Source organism: Globicephala melas, chromosome 11, assembly GCF_963455315.2.
Source record: "Globicephala melas chromosome 11, mGloMel1.2, whole genome shotgun sequence".
NCBI lineage: Eukaryota > Metazoa > Chordata > Mammalia > Artiodactyla > Delphinidae > Globicephala > Globicephala melas.
The window spans coordinates 56259388-56278076 of NC_083324.2; the positions used below are offsets into that span (position 1 = coordinate 56259388).

An 18689-nucleotide genomic window follows, 5' to 3' on the forward strand; every position below is an offset into this window, starting at 1 on the left:
GAGAGTGATTCTCAAACCTGGCTGCATATCGTAGTTACCTGGGGAGTTTTTAAAACTCCAGATGCTCAGGCTGCACCTGATGCCGAAAACTCAGCCTCTGTGCACAGTGAAAAATTGACTCTCAGAGACAGAGTTTTGGGTGAAGTAGAAAAGAATAGCTTTACTGCTTTGCCAGGCAAAGGGACCACAGTGGGCTCATGCATGCCACAAAAACTGGGAGGACTTGGTGAGTTTTATAGCAGTGGTTCAAGGGCAGAGTTGCTGATAAGGATCAGGGTATGTACAGGGCCTGCAGTTCTCTAATCTGACCTCAAGTGGTCTCCTGATGAGCTTCTCAACATTATCAAACTGTGACCTTCTCTGGAACGAAGAATGCTACCATCTTCCCTATGTTGGGGGTTTTAGTTCTGTAGAAGAGCTCAAAGATATTGTTATATGCTTCCCTTAAGGCAGAACCAGGACCCTGCCCCAAGGCTGCACTATTGTTTCTTGCCTGCTCCTCCCCTGTCTCTGCATCCCCTCCCTTCCCTGATTAGCAGCTGTTTGAACCTGCCCTCAGGGAAGGTCATGGAGGCTAGAGTCTGTTCCCTACAGACAAGAAACAGGGGACACAGAAAGGCTTCTGTACCCAGGAGCTCCACAGGGTCCTGCTTGGTTTCACACCCAGGACAGTTTAATTAGATTCTTTTGAGGAGGGTTGCAGGCCCTAATATTCTTTAAAATATCTTGGTTGATTACAGCATGTAGCCAAGTTGGAGAACCAGTGCTCAGGCTTGTACCCTGACATGGTACTGGGACAAACAGCTGAGCTCATCCCACACACAGGGGACCGTGGGACTAGAGAGGAGACAGCAAGTGGGGTGCAGAGGCCCAGCTGCTGTGATACCAATTCCCACTGATCATGTGAGGTGCCAGGTGCCCCCAAGCCTCTATCTACTTCAGAAATAGCTCAGATGCGTCTCAGAACATGCGGCTTGGCTAAGAGGCTGATACGTCGCTCTTGACTGAATAGCTAAGTAGACATTTCAAGCACAGGTTCGGCCCCTGAATGAGTGTCTGTCCTCACATTTACCAGCTGCTCCTGAGCTCGAATTTATGCTGTGAGCCAGGGCCCTGCTTCCGCAACAAAAACCTCCCTTTGTGACTGGAGAAGAAGTTGAGTTGAGTAGCACTAAACACACACACACATACACACACACACACAAATGGGTCTTTAACAAGACAGCTCAAAAGATTGTCACAGACCCCTCTGGGACCAACTCTGCCCCCCAGTCCTTAGTCATCCCAGGCCCAAGTCTGCCCTCTCTGCCGGATGCTGGGAAGCTGGTGACAGCACAACCCCCACACAGCTATTTGCATTTGGGACTTAGGGCTGCTGTCCAGGGGCCTGAAGAGCACAACCTCCCTGGTACCTATTTCTCAATCTTAAAGAAAACCAGGAGCTGAGTTGCTCCCTTGGTGGGGGTGGGGCACAGGAAGTGGTGGGAACAAATGCCTCAATTTGCTACTTAGGGTGGTGGCTCTTGAAGAGACCGAGGTCAGCCTGTGGACCCAGCTTGATGGGAGCTTCACCTCCTGGGGACTGGGTGGGAGGGGTGAGAAGTGACATTTCTGGAAGGTTCCTGGACACTTTGGTGGGGGGCAAGTCCTGCTCTCAACTATGAGCTGAAAAACCAGCCAAATAAGGGCTCCCTGAAGGATAAATATATGATCCCCTGGGGAACCTGGGAACTATTTGGGCCAGAGGAACTCCTGGAAAAGATAAGCTGGTAAAGCATGTAAACCCTTGAAAGCAAGGCCACTGCAGATTTGAAGCATTCACAAACACAGCATTTAAAAACTGAATATAGGGATTTCCCTGGTGGTGTAGTGGTTAAGAATCCACCTGCCAATGCAGGGGACACAGGTTCAATCCCTGGTCCTCGAAGATCCCACATGCCTCAGAGCAACTAAGCCCGTGCGTCATAACTACTGAGCCTGCACTCTAGAGCCCGCAAGCCGCAACTACTGAGACCATTTGCCACAACTACTGAAGCCCATGTGCTCTAGGGCCCGTGTGCTGCAACTACTGAGCCCGTGTGCTGCAACTACTGAAGCCCGCGCACCTAGAGCCCGTGCTCTGCAACAAGAGAAGCCACCGCACTGAGAAGCTGGTGCACCACAATGACGGGTAGCCCCTGCTCACCACAACTAGAGAAAGCCAGCACACAGCAACAAAGACCCAATGCAGCCAAAAATTTAAAAAACAAACAAAAAAAAACTGAGTACAGAAAGGTAAAATAACAAAGTACAAATTTTCTGAAATCCCACTACCAAAAGAAAGCCCTTGTAAACACCTTCCAAATAGCTCTCTACAAATGTGTGTGTGTGTGTGTGTGTGTGTGTGTGTGTGTGACTATACATTTTCACAGACTTGGGGCCTAAAGTTCATACAGTTTTTTTTTTAATTTCTTAATCACTATTTTTTTATTGAGGTGTAGTTGATTTACAATGTGTTAATTTCTGCTGAACAGCAAAGTGATTAAGTTATACATATATATACATTCCTTTTTTAATATAGTCTTTTCCATTATGGTTTATCATAGGATATTGAGCACACACAGTTTTGAAACTAGTTTTTCTCTCAGTCAACAATTAGTCCTGGACTTGGTCTGTGTCAATGAATTTATACCCATATCATTTTCAATGCTTGCAGCACGTTCTCTTATATGTATATACCATAATTTAACTATCCTTTTATTATAAATAAAGCTGCTAAGAGCAAATCTTGTACATGTGCTTTTTTTGGACATTCCTCACTTCTCTGGGAGGGGGTTGCTGGGCTATAGGCTGTCACTCTCCTCTCATTGGACATTGAGGTGGTTTCTACTTTTTGTTTTTTCAAACAATTCTGCGATAATTCTTGTTCTGCTAAGAATGTAAGTTTTGCAAGGGAAAGTGCCTTTTCTGTTTGCTTCATAGATGAATTCCAAATGTCTATGTTGCTACTTTCAACACATATTTGTTGAAATAACTGAACAAACATGGATTTCTTTCACATCTGTAGGAATACAGTCAATTCTTGACTCAAAGTTTTCACTGCTCTGCCCATGTCCATGGATGACCATGAAAGCTCCATGAGTACTGATTTGGCGGTTACAAATAAATTTTAGTGAGTAGGCAAATTTGCAAAAACAGAATTCACAAATAATAAAAATCAATTGTATTTCATAAGATATATTTGAGAATCAGACTTGTTGGATAATAGAATATTCACACTTTAAGTACTGTCAAATTTCCACCACCCTTCATGAAAAGATATATTAATTTACTTCCCCATCAGTAGTATGTGTGAGTGCTTGTTAACCCTAGACCAAATCTGTTGTTGTTCTTGTAGACGTGGATTAGGGGGTCTCTGATTTTTATTTTGATGACAAAAATCACACAGGGGAACACAAAAATTACAATTGACAAACTAGGAGTGAGTCGTGGGCTGGAAAACAAGAGGAATATGTTTCCAGAGTCCCCTGGATTCTTCCTGGAATCTTGGGTTTCCTTCCAGGGTCCTCCATGCCCTGGGTACCTCCTGGACCCCTTCCAGGAGTCCCACAGAGCTCAGCTTGAGAACCAGCACTCTAGGCCAAGGGTTCCACTGTACAAGAAGTTTGAGATGGACCTAGGAGCAGCTTCACAACTCCTTGAGTCTGTGTGCTTCGGCCTCCTTGCCTCCTCTCCAGCCCCCACCATGTCCATCAGGGTGACCCGGAAGTCCTACAAGGTGTCCACCTCTGGCCCCCGGTCCTTCAGCAGCCACTCGTACACCAGTGGGCCGGGCGCCCGCATCAGCTCCTCGGCCTTCTCCTGGGTGGGCAGCAGCAGCAGCTTCCGGGGTGGCCTGGGCAGCAGCATGAGTCTGGCTGCAGGTTACAGTGGGGCCCGCCCCGGGTCTGGGGGGCATCACACCTGTCATGGTGAACCAGAGCCTGCTGAGCCCCCTCAAGCTGGAAGTGGACCCCAACATCCAGGTCGTGCGCACCCAGGAGAAGGAGAAGATCAAGACCCTGAACAACAAGTTCGCCTCCTTCATCAACAAGGTACGGCACCTGGAGCAGCAGAACAAGATTTTGGAGACCAAATGGAACCTCCTGCAGCAACAGAAGACAGCCCGGAGCAACATAGACAACATGTTTGAGAGCTACATCAACAACCTCCGGCAGCAGCTGAAAACCCTGGCCCAGGAGAAGCTGAAGCTGGAAGTGGAGCTTGGCAACATGCAGGGGCTGGTGGAGGACTTCAAGACCAAGTATGAGGAAGAGATCCAAAAGCACACAGACATGGAGAATGAATTTGTCATCATCAAGAAGGATGTGGATGAAGCTTACATGAACAAGGTAGAGCTGGAGTCCCGCCTGGAAGGGCTGACTGACGAGATCAACTTCTACAGGCAACTGTATGAAGAGGAGATCCGTGAGATGCAGTTGCAGATTTTTGATACCTCCGTGGTCCTGTCCATGGACAACAGCCGCTCTCTGGACCTGGATGGCATCATCGCCGAGGTCAAGGCCCAGTATGAGGAGATCGCCAACCGCAGCCAAGCTGAGGCTGAGACCATGTACCAGATCAAGTACGAGGAGCTGCAGACCTTGGCTGGGAAGCACGGGGATGACCTCCATTGCACGAAGACGGAGATTTCCGAGATGAACCAGAACATCAACTGACTCCAGGCTGAGATCGAGGACCTCAAAGGCCAGAGGGCTTCCCTGGAGGCCGCCATTGCTGATGCCGAGCAGCGTGGGGAGCTGGCCATCAAGGATGCTCAGGCCAAGCTGGCCGAGCTGGAGGCCGCTCTGAGAACCGCCAAGCAGGACGTGGCGCGGCAGCTGCGCAAATACCAGGAGCTGATGAACGTCAAGCTGGCCCTGGACGTGGAGATCGCCACCTACCGCAAGCTGCTGGAGGGCGAGGAGAGCCGGCTGGAGTCTGGATGCAGAACATGAGCATCCACACCAAGACCACCGGCGGGTACTCAGGTGGGCTGACCTCAGCCTATGGGACCCCTGGCTTCAACTATGGCCTGAGCTCCTACCAGTCCAGCTTGGGCTCTGGAGGGGGCTCTGGCTCCTTCAGCCGTACCAGTTCCTGGCTGTGGTTGTCAAGAAGATTGAGACCCATGATAGGAAGCTGGTGTTCGAGTCCTCTGACATCCTGCCTAAGTGAAAGGCTCCTGCGATCCCTCCCAGCCTCCCCGCTCACTTGCTCCTGCAAGAAGGAGTTGTGCAGGGGAGTGTTGGAACCAAAGACCTGAGGCTCAGTCCCGTCCTTAGCCCACCCCTGGGGGAGTCAACTGCCTGGGGCTCCCTCTCTTGCCCACGACCCCAACTAAAAGCCAATCCAAGTGTCTTTTTCAGAATAAAGCTTCAGCTGGCTCTGCCAACACACACACACACACACACACACACACACACACACACACAAGAAGTTTGAGATGTACAGGGCTGGTTCCGATGGCGGCCTCAGCCTGGGTGGGCTCCCGCAGTGGAGGAGGCAACAGCTTGGCCACCCAGTTGTGCAGCTGGAATACTGGCCGGGTGGCACCACCTCACACTTGTAGCTGGAACCTTGGGTATCCAGGCTGCTTGTGAAGGCAAACATGTCTTTCCGGCTCTCCTCCTCAGCACAAGGTTAAAGAACAAGCACTCTTTCTTCAAGGCTCTGTTGGGGAGAATGGGTCGGCAGAGCAGAGGCTGTAGACGGAGTGCTGCAGACCATGTGGGAGGACTGGTTCTCCCAGGACTGGCTCTCAGTCTCTGCTGGGTGGGGCTGAGGACCCTCCAGGCTGAAAGGGGAGCAGGAACCCCCTCCCCAGGTCTGAAGGCCAGGCTGGAGAGCCAGGCACATGCCCCTCCCTCCACCACCACCAGTCTGAACTCCTGCTGTCCATCTCGTGTTTGGTCCACGCACCAACGTTCTGATCCTCTCCTGGGAGGCGCTGAGAGCACTGGTTTTGCAGCTGTTGAACAACTCCAATTTCAGCAGTGACGTTTCCCCAACAGGTCCAAGCAGATGACCCCCTTCTGGTCAGCTGACCCTTGGCCTTCGTGCCTGGAGCTCAGGGGCTGGGGGGAGAGGAGAGGCAAACTGCTGGGGCTTGGGGCCGGCTCCTGGAGAGATGGAGGACACTTGGTCAGCGGAGCCCATCTAGCCCTCCTCCCAGCTGTGTCTACCTGCACTGGGCTCCCAGCATCTGCTTCTCTGACCCCTCAGGGGTGTACTGCCTGTGATGGCACAGGGACCCCTCCTTCTCCTCTCCCTCTCCTCCCCCTCCTCCTCCCTCTCCTCTCCTTATTCTCCTCTTTTCCCCCTCTCCTTCCCCTCCTCCTCCCCCTCCCCTCCCCCTGTCTCCCCTCTCCTCCTTCCCCCTCCCCCTCCACCTCCTCCTCCTCCCCTCCTCCTCCTTCTTCCCCTCCCCACCACCTCTTCCTAATCCTCCCTACAGCTGGAAGTGGTGCACAGTTGTTGGACACCCCAGATGTTTAACTTCCATATTTGCCTGGTGACTGGTGTGTGGTCAGCGCTGAATCAATGATGGCTTTATTGGTTGACTGAATGACTGACTGAATGAAGGAATGTGACTGAATGAAGGAATGAATACTTCACTTCAGGCTTTTTACTCCCCTTCCATATAGTTATGGATTTTCTAGATATCTCTGAATCTAATCTTGACAGTAGTCCCTGGATGGCTTCTTTGGGTATTTCTACCTTGACCTTTAATGAGTCCAAACAGCAGTGGGAAAGCAAGGGTTCTGAAAAGCAATGATGGCTCAGGGGCCCAGGTTTCTCTCCACAAATGTCAAGCACTGCTAGCAGAAAGTACAATTACCTTTAAAAAACCAATGAGCAATTGATTTTTCGATTCAGTAAATTATAGAACAAATTCAGTAAATTATAAACCAAAGACAACACTAATTAACACCAAAGAAGATTAAACATGCATTCACATTTTCCACTAACATTAATAAATTTGTTGGGTTCCTGGCACTCCCCAGCGCTGGAAACCATGCCCCCTCATCTGCAGGCAAAATGCCTTTCAGTGGGCGTCTACAGTTGACTGAGATAATGAATCTCTGTCCAAGTTACTCCCAATTTTATTAATAGATTATTTTATAGACTAATGCAATTATAAATTAGCTATTCAATGGCACACAATGGGATTCATGAACAAATCTGGTTAAATGCTTTTCTTGATTGCACTGTGTGCATAGCATCTTTAAATCAAGGATTCAGTTCTTAATTCACACCAACAATTAATGTTTGCACACGGTGTATTAATCATTTCAGTTTGAGGGGAGAAGTCCCAGTTGTTTATTTGTAGGGATGTATTAGTATTTGCCTGCATCTCGAATTACTAATCTGAAATTTCTGGGGAAAGGGAAAGAAAGGTGTTTTTTTTTTTTCTAATTTGTGTTTTTAAATATAAAAGTACTTTCTTAAGTTAATGATATAGTAAAGGTAAAAAAACAAGCACGTTCAAAAATGTGAATTTGTAATGTCATTTTTGTTCATCATCTAGAACATTCTGGGAGAAAGTATCCTAAAATTTTGACTATGGAAATTTCCAGACTATAAGCTTCCTGATGACATTTTATTTATTTCATTTTACTTTCCTTTTTATGGATACTTTCCTCCAGAAAATGCCTATAATTTGAATAATGATATATAGCACATATACACTAAAATATACCGTAAACTTTAAAGCATTATATAGTTTCTAACAGTCCTGATATTCAGTAAAGCCTTGCATAAATGGACTGTAAAAATCTATCCCAGAATGGAATGTTGACTATGACAAATGAATTTAGCTGTATTACAGATGTGTGATGTAACCTCACTGAAGGGGGAGGGGGGATGAAGCTGACCTAAATAACTTCTGAAAATGGTACTTTGGGTAGTGTTAGACTGAAGACAGAAAGAACTCTACATAACACCTTATTCTGTTACTGAATCCAAGCTCACTCTGCTCGCCGCATGACAGGCCAATAAAATGGAGACTAGGTGTTGAGGCAAGGAATATGACTTTATTCAGAAAGCTGGCAGACCAAGAAGATGGCAGACCAAAAAGATGGCAGACAAAAGTCTCCAAAAAAACGATCTTATATATGTACCCTGGAATGGCCCGCCTCAGGGAAGGGATGTGTTAATTTCTTCTTTCTTGCAGCCATCCACAGGTGGGCGGGGTCAGGATGTTTCCCTGAACAAAGGCACTTTGGTTTAACATTCAGGCAGAGGCGAAGGGTTCCCCAAGGCAGGCCATTATGTATAGACAGTATCCTTTTAGTGAACAAAAGCAACAGGAAGCAAAGGTTAAAGTAAAAGAAACAGATCCAACATGTAGTCAGATTTGGCTCTTCCCTGTTACATGCTGACAGGGCCTAGATGAAATGATGCCCAGCAGCAGTGACTACCACCAGCATCTAGACCTCAGTTTCTAAAGACCCTTCTCCAGTAAAGAGAACCTGGGCTGCTCAGAGAAAGGGCTGGGACAGGGAAAATTAGCTTGGAGCATTTTATAGTTCCAGAAATTAAGAAGTTCCCCCCAAAACACGTATTGAGCATGTCAAAAGGACATAGGTGCCAAACTTCAACAGCTCCCAATGGCCAAACTGGACAATCTGACCAAGAAAGTAAGTAACAGTAATATTGCATGATGACCCAAGGAATAAATGAAACATCCCTGAGTACATACTAATATAAGTAAATGATTGAATAAGTAAGTAAATGGGAGAGAAGGGACAGATCTTCTATGCAGAAGAATTTCAGTTAATAAATGTAGACTCTCCATTCCAGAAAGTGGAACTTAATCCTCTTCCCTTGAGTGCAGGCTGGATTTGTGAATCCCGTGAATCCCGTGAATAAAGCATGCAAAGGAGAAGATAGTAAAGCCCAGCAAGACCCTGTGGGCCTCCTGAGCACAAAAGCCTTTCTGTGTCCCCTATTTCTTGATTACAGGAATAGGCTTCATTTGGCCTCCATGACCTTCCCTGAGTTCCAATGGACAGATTCAAACAGTTGCTAATCAGGGAAGGGAGAGGATACAGAGACCAGGGAGGAGTGGCTGAGAAACAATAGTGCAGCCTTGGGGCAGGGTGCGGGTCCCCCCTCAAGGGATACACATAACAATATCTTTGAGCTATTTTGCAGATACTGAAACCCCCACCAGGTGGGAGAAGTTAACTGTATGCTGCCCACAAGCACGTAGACCCCAGACCAGCTGGAAACAGAAGGTTGATGATGCTGACTCCCGATTACCTCACCACCAGCCAATCAGAAGAATGTCCGTGAGCTGATCACACTTTCTTTGAACCGTTACTATAAAACTCTTCACTAGTCCCTCCAGGTTGGGACACAGAGTTTGGAGGGCATTAGCCCACTGTGGCCCCCTTTGCCTGGCAAAGCAATAAAGCTATTCTTTTCACCTTCACCCAGAACTCTGTCTCTAAGATTTAATTCAGTGTTGGGGTACAGAGGCCAGTTTCGGCATCAATAGTAACACAGCAGAGAGAAAACCTAGCACACACTACCTTAACCATGTGATCAAGGTTAATATCACCAGTGACAGGTGGTGTTGACGTCACACCCTCCCTAATACAAAGGGTACTTTACTTCTCTGTTTTTTTCCCCAAAACTCAGTTCCCCTGTCTCATGATGAATTAATGCATCAGACAAACCCATATTGTGGGACATTCTACAAAACACCTGACTAGTCCTCTTCAAAACTGTCAGTTATGAAAATCAAGGAAATGTTGAGAAACTCATGAATTGAGGAGACTTAAGGAGACAGGACAACTAAATGCAACAGGGAATCCTGAATTGGATCTTGGACTAGAAAAAGAGTAAATAGTGTAAAAACTGGTAAAATTGGAAAAAAGTTTGTAGCTGAGTTAATAGTGTTGTACCAATTTACTTTCTTTTTTTGATAAATGTATAGTGGTTATGTAAGATGTTAACACTAGAAGAAGGTGGGTGAGGATATACTTGGATTTTCTGTATTATTTCCTCAAATTTTCTGTACCTAAAATTACTCTAAAAGTTTTTTAATTAATTTTTTTTTAAAAACTTCAAGTCTATCCTAGTATTTTATAGAAGTGGTGTTCTAAGTTTTCCTGCTTATTTCAAAAATGGCCTGTTAATAATCATTATCTTGTGGTTTAATAGTTAGCAGCAACAGAATCAGACTGCCTGGGTTTGAATCCCCCTTATTATTTTTGACCTCAGACAAGTCGTTTAACTTCTCAGTGCCTCAGTTTCTTCATCTGTAAAATGGGAATAATAATGTATCATAGGGATGATGTCAGGATTAAGTAAGAAAATACACAAAAACTATTTTTGTATTTGATAAATGTTAAGTAACAGTGGTAGTAGAGATCTTCTAAAATGTCCCAGAAATAACCTGAAAAACTCAGTTTCCCTCCTTCCCAAATTCTTTTTGTCATGAGTCAGAAAATGGGCCAAAAGGTCAAAAATGGATAAAAAATTGGTGAAATGAACTATGATTATTTTTCCCAGTGAACATTCCAGAAGGAGAGTTAATTTAAATAAAGCAAACATTCATTTCACTCTTTTCTCTGCTTCATAGTTTAAGCTCATTTTTCTCTTGAATGTTATCAAAAAGTTTCCTAAGTTGTCCATTTCTTCCATTTTTTTTTCTATATTTTTTTCTGTGCCAGAAGGGCCTAAATACCAGAAAGTCACCTGTAAAATGCCTTGCCCAACTGGAGGCAAGAAATAGGACTTATTATGAGTAAGCAATTATATTTTTCTAATATCCCTAGTATTGCAAAACTCTGGAGTGTTCCTGCAAGTCCAAGTACATTACCCTTGGATGCTTTACCTTTGGGCCCCATTAGTCATGATCATTACTAAGCAGAGTTGAGATTTCATTTTTTAAAAAACCACATTTGCTGGCATCTGATTGAAAGAAACACTTCTGGAAAAATTCCTGACTCATGTATCTCATTGGCAACAAAAGAAGAGAGGTTTTAGAGAATTTCCTTAATACAGGACAGTGGTTCTCCAATTTAGCCTCCATCAGCATCACCTGGAGGGCTGCAAAAGCACAGACTGCCAGGCCCACCTCACAGTTAAACATCAGGAGGTCTTGGGCAGGAACTGAGAATTGCATTTCTTCTTTTCTTTCCTTCTTTCCTTCTTTTCTTCTTTCCTTTCTTCCTTTCTTTCTTTTTAAAATTTTTATTGGAGAATAGTTGATTTACAATGTTGTGTTAGTTTCAGGTGTACAGCAAGGTGATTCAGTTATACATATACATATATCCATTCTTTTTCAGATTCTTTTCCCTTATAGGTTATTACAGGATACTGAGTAGAGTTCCCTGTGCTCTACAGTAGGTCCTTGTTGGTTATCTATTTTATATATAGTAGTGTGTATATATCAATCCCAATCTCTTAATTTATCACTTCCCCCTATGTTTCCCTTTGGTAACCATAAGTTTGTTTTCTATGTGTGAGAGTCTATTTCTGTTTTGTAAATAAGTCAATTTTTATCATTTTTTTGATTCCACATGTGACATCATATGATATTTGTCTTTCTCTGACTTACTTCACTTAGTATGATCATCTCTATGTCCATCCATGTTGCTACAAATGGCATTATTTTGTTCTTTTTTAAAAAAATTAATTAATTTATTTACTTTTGGGTCTTCGTTGCTGCGCACAGGCTTTCTCTAGTTGCAGTGAGCAGGGACTACTCTTCATTGCGGTGTGCAGCCTTCTTATTGCGATGGCGTCTCTTGTTGCAGAGTATGGGCTGTAGGCGCATGGGCTTCAGTAGTTGTGGCTCACGGGCTTAGTTGCTCCACAGCATGTGGGATCTTCCCAGACCAGGGATCGAACCCATGTCCCCTGCATTGGCAGGCGGATTCTTAACCACTGCACCACCAGGGAAGCCCTGTTTTGTTCTTTTTTTAAGGTTGAGTAATATTACATTGTATATATATGTACCACATCTTCTTTATCCATTTATCTGTCAATGGATATTAGGTAGCTTCCATGTCTTGACTATTGTGAATAGTGCTGCTATGAACATTGGGGTGTGAGAATTACGTTTCTAATAAACTCCCAGGTGATGCTGATGCTTCTGGTCTGACCAGACTTTGGGAACCACTGGGTTAAAAGAACTAATGTGTTTTAGGACTTATTTTGTCTAATGTGGGAATGCAACTAAAACCAAGGGATGAAAAAGGGATGAATTCAGCCCCAAGGATGAGCCCCAAGGGTGGAATAACCCACCATTGTTTTCTGCAGTGCTCTGAACAGTGATGCAGTCTTTTATTTTACCTCAAGGATTCCTCTGCAAAAGATGTCATTTGGCTGCTTATTGTGTGGGGTAGACTAGGTTTCTCAAACTTTTTCTCTGTGAACAGAAATGCCCAGGGTTGTGTCTCTAGTTCAGCGGTTTTCAAATTTCATTGTGTATGAGAATCACTCAGTGAGTTTATGTACAAAGCACATTACTGAGTCCCACCTGAGAAACTTTGATTTATTACATAATAATAATAGCAAGTATTTATTATACATTTACTATGGGTCAGGCACTATTATAAGCACTTTACTTATACGAACTCAGTTAATCTTCACAACAAACATATGAGGTAGCTACTATCGTTATTCCACTTCTACAGATGAGGAAACTGATAGTCAGAGTGGTTAATAACTATTTAGCTAGTTAGTGGTGGAGCCTGGCTGTGCACCCAGGCCTTTGACTCCAGAGTTTCTTACCCACCATGACTCTATTGATGCTCATCTGGGGTAAGACTCCTAATCTGAGTTCCCCAAAAATAGACGCTGAAATAAACATATAGATGTAAGTGGTTTATTAGGGTGATGGGGAAGCACAAACAAGAGAGCAAGAAAGTGAGGCAAGAAGAGTGCCCTCTTCTTTTTTCATGCTCAGACCCTGAAACTGTACCCTGAGAAGTAAGTCAAACCAGATCAGTAATTCATTATGATCCCGCAGTTGAGTCCGGCCCTCTGTCCTAGAGTTGTTACTGACCAGGGTTCTTGGCCTCCTTAATCAATAGAAATTGATCAGAGGCCAGATAAGAAATTCAGGCAAGGCTTTATTGGAGCCCCTGCTGCAACAGGGGGAAGTGAGAACAAGTTCGGGTTCCCTTGCTCACACCCCAAGGGGAGCAAGCAGGTTCCTTACATGGGATGAGGTTAGGGGTGTGTCCAGGGGCTGGGCCAAAGGAGTGGCTTAGGTGGTTTGCCACCCTTTAGGTGGTGTTGTGTGCAGGGGGCATGCGCAGTACCCTGCTGCTGCTCCCGCCACCCTGCTCCCGGCTCTTCAGAATGGCAGTTGGGCTTTTTGGTCTTTTTGTATGTTCTTGTCCATAATTTGCCCCAACTGTGAATGCATGCGGTTATTTTTAGTCCCTTATAGTTTCTTTGTATTTTGTTGCTCAAGGAGACATTTGTCCAGGCACAAGCTCTGCAGCAAAGGGTCCCAGGTCCCAGGTCTCAGAGTGACACATCATGTAACGAGTGAAGGACAGCTGGGTCTAACTGACCACAGGAAAGTTAAAGTTCTCTGGATAGACGAGGAAAGGGGAGAGTTTCTGTGTCCATATTCCCTTTTTGTCTAAACTTTGAACTTCAAATCAGTTAAAAAAAATTTGTCACTGACTCTCTTATACCCCCTTTAATAAAATTAAACAGAACCCAGGACCCAAATCATGGGGAGGATAGGGAATGAAGCTTCAGAGACATCTACAAGTAATGTACTTAACTCTGTCACCCACGGTACTGACTGAGTCCTGGAGAAACTACACAACATTAAAGAGTGGTGAGAAAGAACAAAGGACAGAAGTGTCAGCACTGAAAAGGGGACCTAGCAAAGCTTCCAATTCAGGGACTACAAACTCAGAGGCCATCATGGACCAGGTGGGCATGATGGCTGGTTACACAATAGAGTGTGGTGGGGCCTGTGGCAAACTGGGAAATGCACACTGTTTCTAATTTTCAAAAATACTGGGATGGCCAAAATCAAAAGCAAAGCAAAACAAAACAAAATACATTGGGGCTTATGTTTGTCTGCAGAATACTAATACGTGGATATTCAAACTAATCTGTTCCCCTTTAGCTGAGAGAAGAGTTTCCTGAGGTCACTCAGGGACTTATATTCAGCTGGTACATGCTGATAAGGCCATACTTGTTCTGACTGGTCAGGGCCTAGCTACACAAATCCTTAAATATTTGACTATAACCTCTGAGTTCACACAACCAGCAGACCAAAGAACTGAAAACACCCCCATACCCTCTTCTGTACTCTGCCCTTAAAAACTTACATTTTGCATGCAAAATATGGAAAAATAAATGCATGTGAAATTTTAAAAAAACAATAAGAAAGGCATAGATAAATGCATTTATCTGTGTAAAATAGGATAATTTTCCAGATGAAAGGGATTTTAACTTGTATTAAAAATTCATTGGAGGGGCAAATCCATCAGCAGGATACCATGAATGATCTAAACACTTGTTCATCTTCCTTTTGTTGACAATTACATTCTCAATAGAGTACCGGTACGTGTGTCCTCTTCATGGATACATCAAAACACATTGAAAAAAACCCTAATTTTTTTTAATGTATGTTTTTAAATACAAAGTATTGCTGTGTTCTTCTCAAAGAGCTTCAGTAAAAATCCCCAAGATCTGGCAACAGTTAACAGTTAAACAAACCAATATGTTGTATGACCAGGATGTCAGATGGAGGAGGTGAGGATGCTTTCTGTTTCATTCACCTCCGTATCCCCAGAATCTAGAATTGTGCCTGTCACAGACACTCAGCATGTCATCGTGGCTCTCATCTGCCAATTGGTGGTGGATGTCAGCTCCCTGGAGGATTAAATTCTGAAATATTTCAAAACCAACTTCTGTTATGCAGAGATCCTGTACCTCCAATTGCTGAGTTGTGAAAGAAGTAGAGAGGGAATGAGAAAGTACAAGGGACCATCTGGAAAGGTCTTAGTAAATAGCAGAGGTCAATGGCAGAGTTGGAAGGGATAGGGGCTAGGGGTTGAGATGAGGGAGAATGAAAGATGTGGGCAGTGATTCAGGGTGGAAAGGCGAGAGAGTAGGGGGCAAGGGGATTTCCTCACGTGAGCAGGCAGCACAAGGCGTGTGTGTGGGAGGGTGGATAAGACTGAGGGTTGAGGAGAGGAGTCATTGGCAGGGTCTAGAAAGCCCTGGAGCTCCAGGTACCGCTGCACTTTGTTAATCTATGTTGCTCTGTATATGGAGGATGCAGAGCATTGCCTGGATAATGCATAATTAAACTTAAAAACACCTGATAAGGAGATACTGCACTACACCCAGGAACAGCCAGAGAGAAAGACAACTGGATGGAGGGCTGGCCTTCTGGACCAAGAGGCCACTGCCCTGGGCATGAGCGGCGCCCACCCTGACCTTCAGCACCACGTGAGCGGAGCTCTTCCAATCTCCCTACAAAGATGCCCTGGGGGAGGTCTGTTCCCCGGAACACAGGATCCTGAATGACTGTGTACGTTGTCGTTCTTTTCAGTAAATATGCTCCTGGAGCCCACAGAAGTTAGATTGGGCGTTACCTTTAAAGAAAAAAAAAAAACTATACCATAAAATACTCTGTGAAATTTTGTATCAGATTAATTAGGCAAAGGAAATCAGGATCTTATGGAAGGCTGAAGAAACTTTTGATCCCATTAGAGCTACTGGGAGATTTGCTGAGCCAAGTCAGAGAAGGTTGATGTCTAACCAGGGCTTAATTTATGATCTGAGTGTACAAACCTCCTTCAAGACCATACGGCTGACTAATGAATTTATTAGGGAGATTAATGCTTACTATCTGCCATTTCAAGCTGTGCTGGTGTGTGCTCACTTGATCGTCATACTTGGAACATGCTGAAACCTCCCAAGGTTCATCTGAGTGCTGGGCATGCTGCCCAAGCCCAAGTTGAAAGGAGTCACCCCCATTCCTGGGTTGGCTTCTGTGCCATGTGGTCTGTCTCCAGGGCTACTTCAACCCAGGAGACTGGCACACACTCCCTGCCCCAGCAGCCTTGCTCAGGCCTCGCCTTGAGTACAAAACAAGGTACCTGCTGCAAGACGTCACCCCCATCCTCTCCTGGCCAAGTGACCACCTCCCTAATGGACGATCAACAAATCTCTTTCCCATCACCACTCCCTCTCAGCCCCCTCACCCCCACCTCATACACACGAGCAAGCAAACGATGCTGTACATCCCAACAGAAACAGACCTCACTAAGGCAGAAACTGGTGAGACCGGGCCAGTTACCTAATTCATCCACACCAAGTGCCAGAGTCTTATCTGCAATTGTCCAGCTCTCTTTTCCTTCAACTCAAAGTCACATGAAAACAGCCAGGGGCTTTGTAAAGAAAGACTGAATCTGTGTGATGGGGTAATAACTGTGTGCATTTAGTCCTCACATTTTACCTGGACTGTGCAACTCTTATGGCCCAGTTACTCAGTTCAAGGGGAATCAAGCTCACCCTTATTATTAAGGAGCACAGCATCTCTGCCAGGGACCAGCTCACCTTTTCTTGCATTGACTAAGAACATCAGTGGTGTCCTTAAAGCAAAAGGAGAGAGAGAGCTGAGAAGTGCCAGCTTGGTCTCACCCACGGTCGCCTTGACTGTGGATGTGCTCTGAAACCTGACCCCACAAAGGCTGGGGACACTTACCCACTATCTCAGTGAGACCCTTACTGGTGAGATGATGCCTGGGCTGGCAGGGTCGCAATTGTGGATTGATCCGAGGTTACAACTCTTTTATCAGGGTCCGGGGGCGGGGGCTAGTTTTTTATTTTCTTTCTTTTTTAGTTAGTTAATTAATTAATTTTAAAATTTTAATTTTATATTGGAGTATAGTTGATCAACAGTACTGTGTTAGTTTCAGGTGTACATTAGAGTGATTTAGTTATACATATACCTGTATCTATTCTTTTTCATAAACTCTTTTAATTAACCCTTGTGTGCATCCCACACTTCCTACAGTGTGCCTCTGCACCTGGGGGTCAGCCTTAGCTGTGTTCCTGGCCACGGCAGCCCTCTCCCATGCCCTCCCCACTTCTCCCCACTGTGAACATGGGTCCCCAGGCCCGACACTCCCTCCCTGCTCAGGGGCTTCCTCTTTGAGGCTGGTTCTTGTTAGCAGCTGTCAGTAGACCTATCTCAACCTAAGAGAGATGCTTAAAGTGTGGAACCCCGAAAGACTGTCAAGGCTGTCACAGCAGGCTCCTTTGTCCCTGTGAAACTTTCCTGTTTCTCCCTCTGAAAACAGCTCTGTAAGGCGGGAGGGTTCAAAGCAGCAGACACCTCCCACCTTCCTTCATGCTTATAAGGCCTGAAGAAAGGTTCTTCCCTGAACCTAAGAAATGATTTCCACTGCCCTGCCTGCCCCACTCCCTCCCCAAGTAACATGTATAGAATATAGTCTCTGCTCCACTGGGCACTCCATCATGGACAATCTTTAGCAACTTCTGATTCCTTCTGCTCAAGAACTATTGTTGGAGGGTGGGAGTAGACAAGGGGTCTCAGCCAAGGGTATCATCTCTGATCTGCTATGGTCTGGATTTTTCCTTTTTGAGGTTCTACTGATTGTCTTCTGTCTGTCTCCCCTGCAATATCCCAAATCTCAGGGCTGCTTATGCACTTAAAGTTCACATTTTATTCTTCTCTTTGTCACTTTCTTTCTTCACAGATGGGAACCTACAGATGTGCTCTAAAAATCTGAGCTGCTATTAAACATATTACAGGTAGATTTGTCCCCTGTTTGCAAGATGCTGCAGCTCTGGTCTCTACCCTGAGTGGGCAAGGGTCAGTGTTATGGACTGAAGGTCTGAGTTCCCCCCATATTCATATGTTAAAACCCTCTCCCCAATATGATGGTTTGAGGAGGTGGAGCCTTTGGGAAATAATTAGGACTAGCTGAGGTCACGAGGGTGGAGCCCTCATGAATGGGATTAGTGTCCTTATAGGAGTCCTGAGGAATTTTCTTCTCTCTGCTCTCCACCAACTGAAGATACAATACAATGAGAAGTTGGCTGTCTGCAACACTCAGAGCACTCTCACCAGAACCAGACCATGCTGGCACCCTGATCTCAGACTTCCAGCATCCAGAAACATGAGAAATAAATAAACAAAGCCTGTGGTACTTTGTTATACCAGTGCAAACAGACTGAAAATTCAGCAATCTCTTTCAGTCACTGTGCTATGGGTGTGGGGGAGGGTGGGAGATATCTTTATTCTGACATGAAGACATGAAGAGTTATTCCCTGATTGAAGTCTGAGCCAAGAGCAGGTTTTCCCCCAGAAAGGCAGACACAGTGATACCATGACACTTCCTATACAGCACCACCGAACACAGCTGGTACCTACAGCTCAAGGTGCATTTCTGTTGACACCTCATGTACCATGTCATGGTGGTTTTGCAAACTTATTTTAGTTTCTGTCACTGGCAATTTAATCTCTATGTCCAAATCTGGGAGAGGAAGAAGGTCGCTCATTCAATTGACCGCAGAGCTCAGGCAGTAACCAGGGTCTTCGGTTATCTTTCAACACATGCATATAGTTTGCATATTGAAGATGCAAGAATATTTCCCAAGTCCAGAAATAAGTTTGTGCACTCCCATTTTCCTTGAAA

General features: G+C 45.2%; 1 pseudogene; it reads left to right on the plus strand.

Annotated features, from left to right (window-relative positions):
- The first annotated feature begins 3724 nt into the window (after positions 1-3724).
- LOC115838832 (keratin, type II cytoskeletal 8 pseudogene) lies at positions 3725-5196 on the plus strand (annotated as a pseudogene).
- Positions 5197-18689: the final 13493 nt, after the last annotated feature.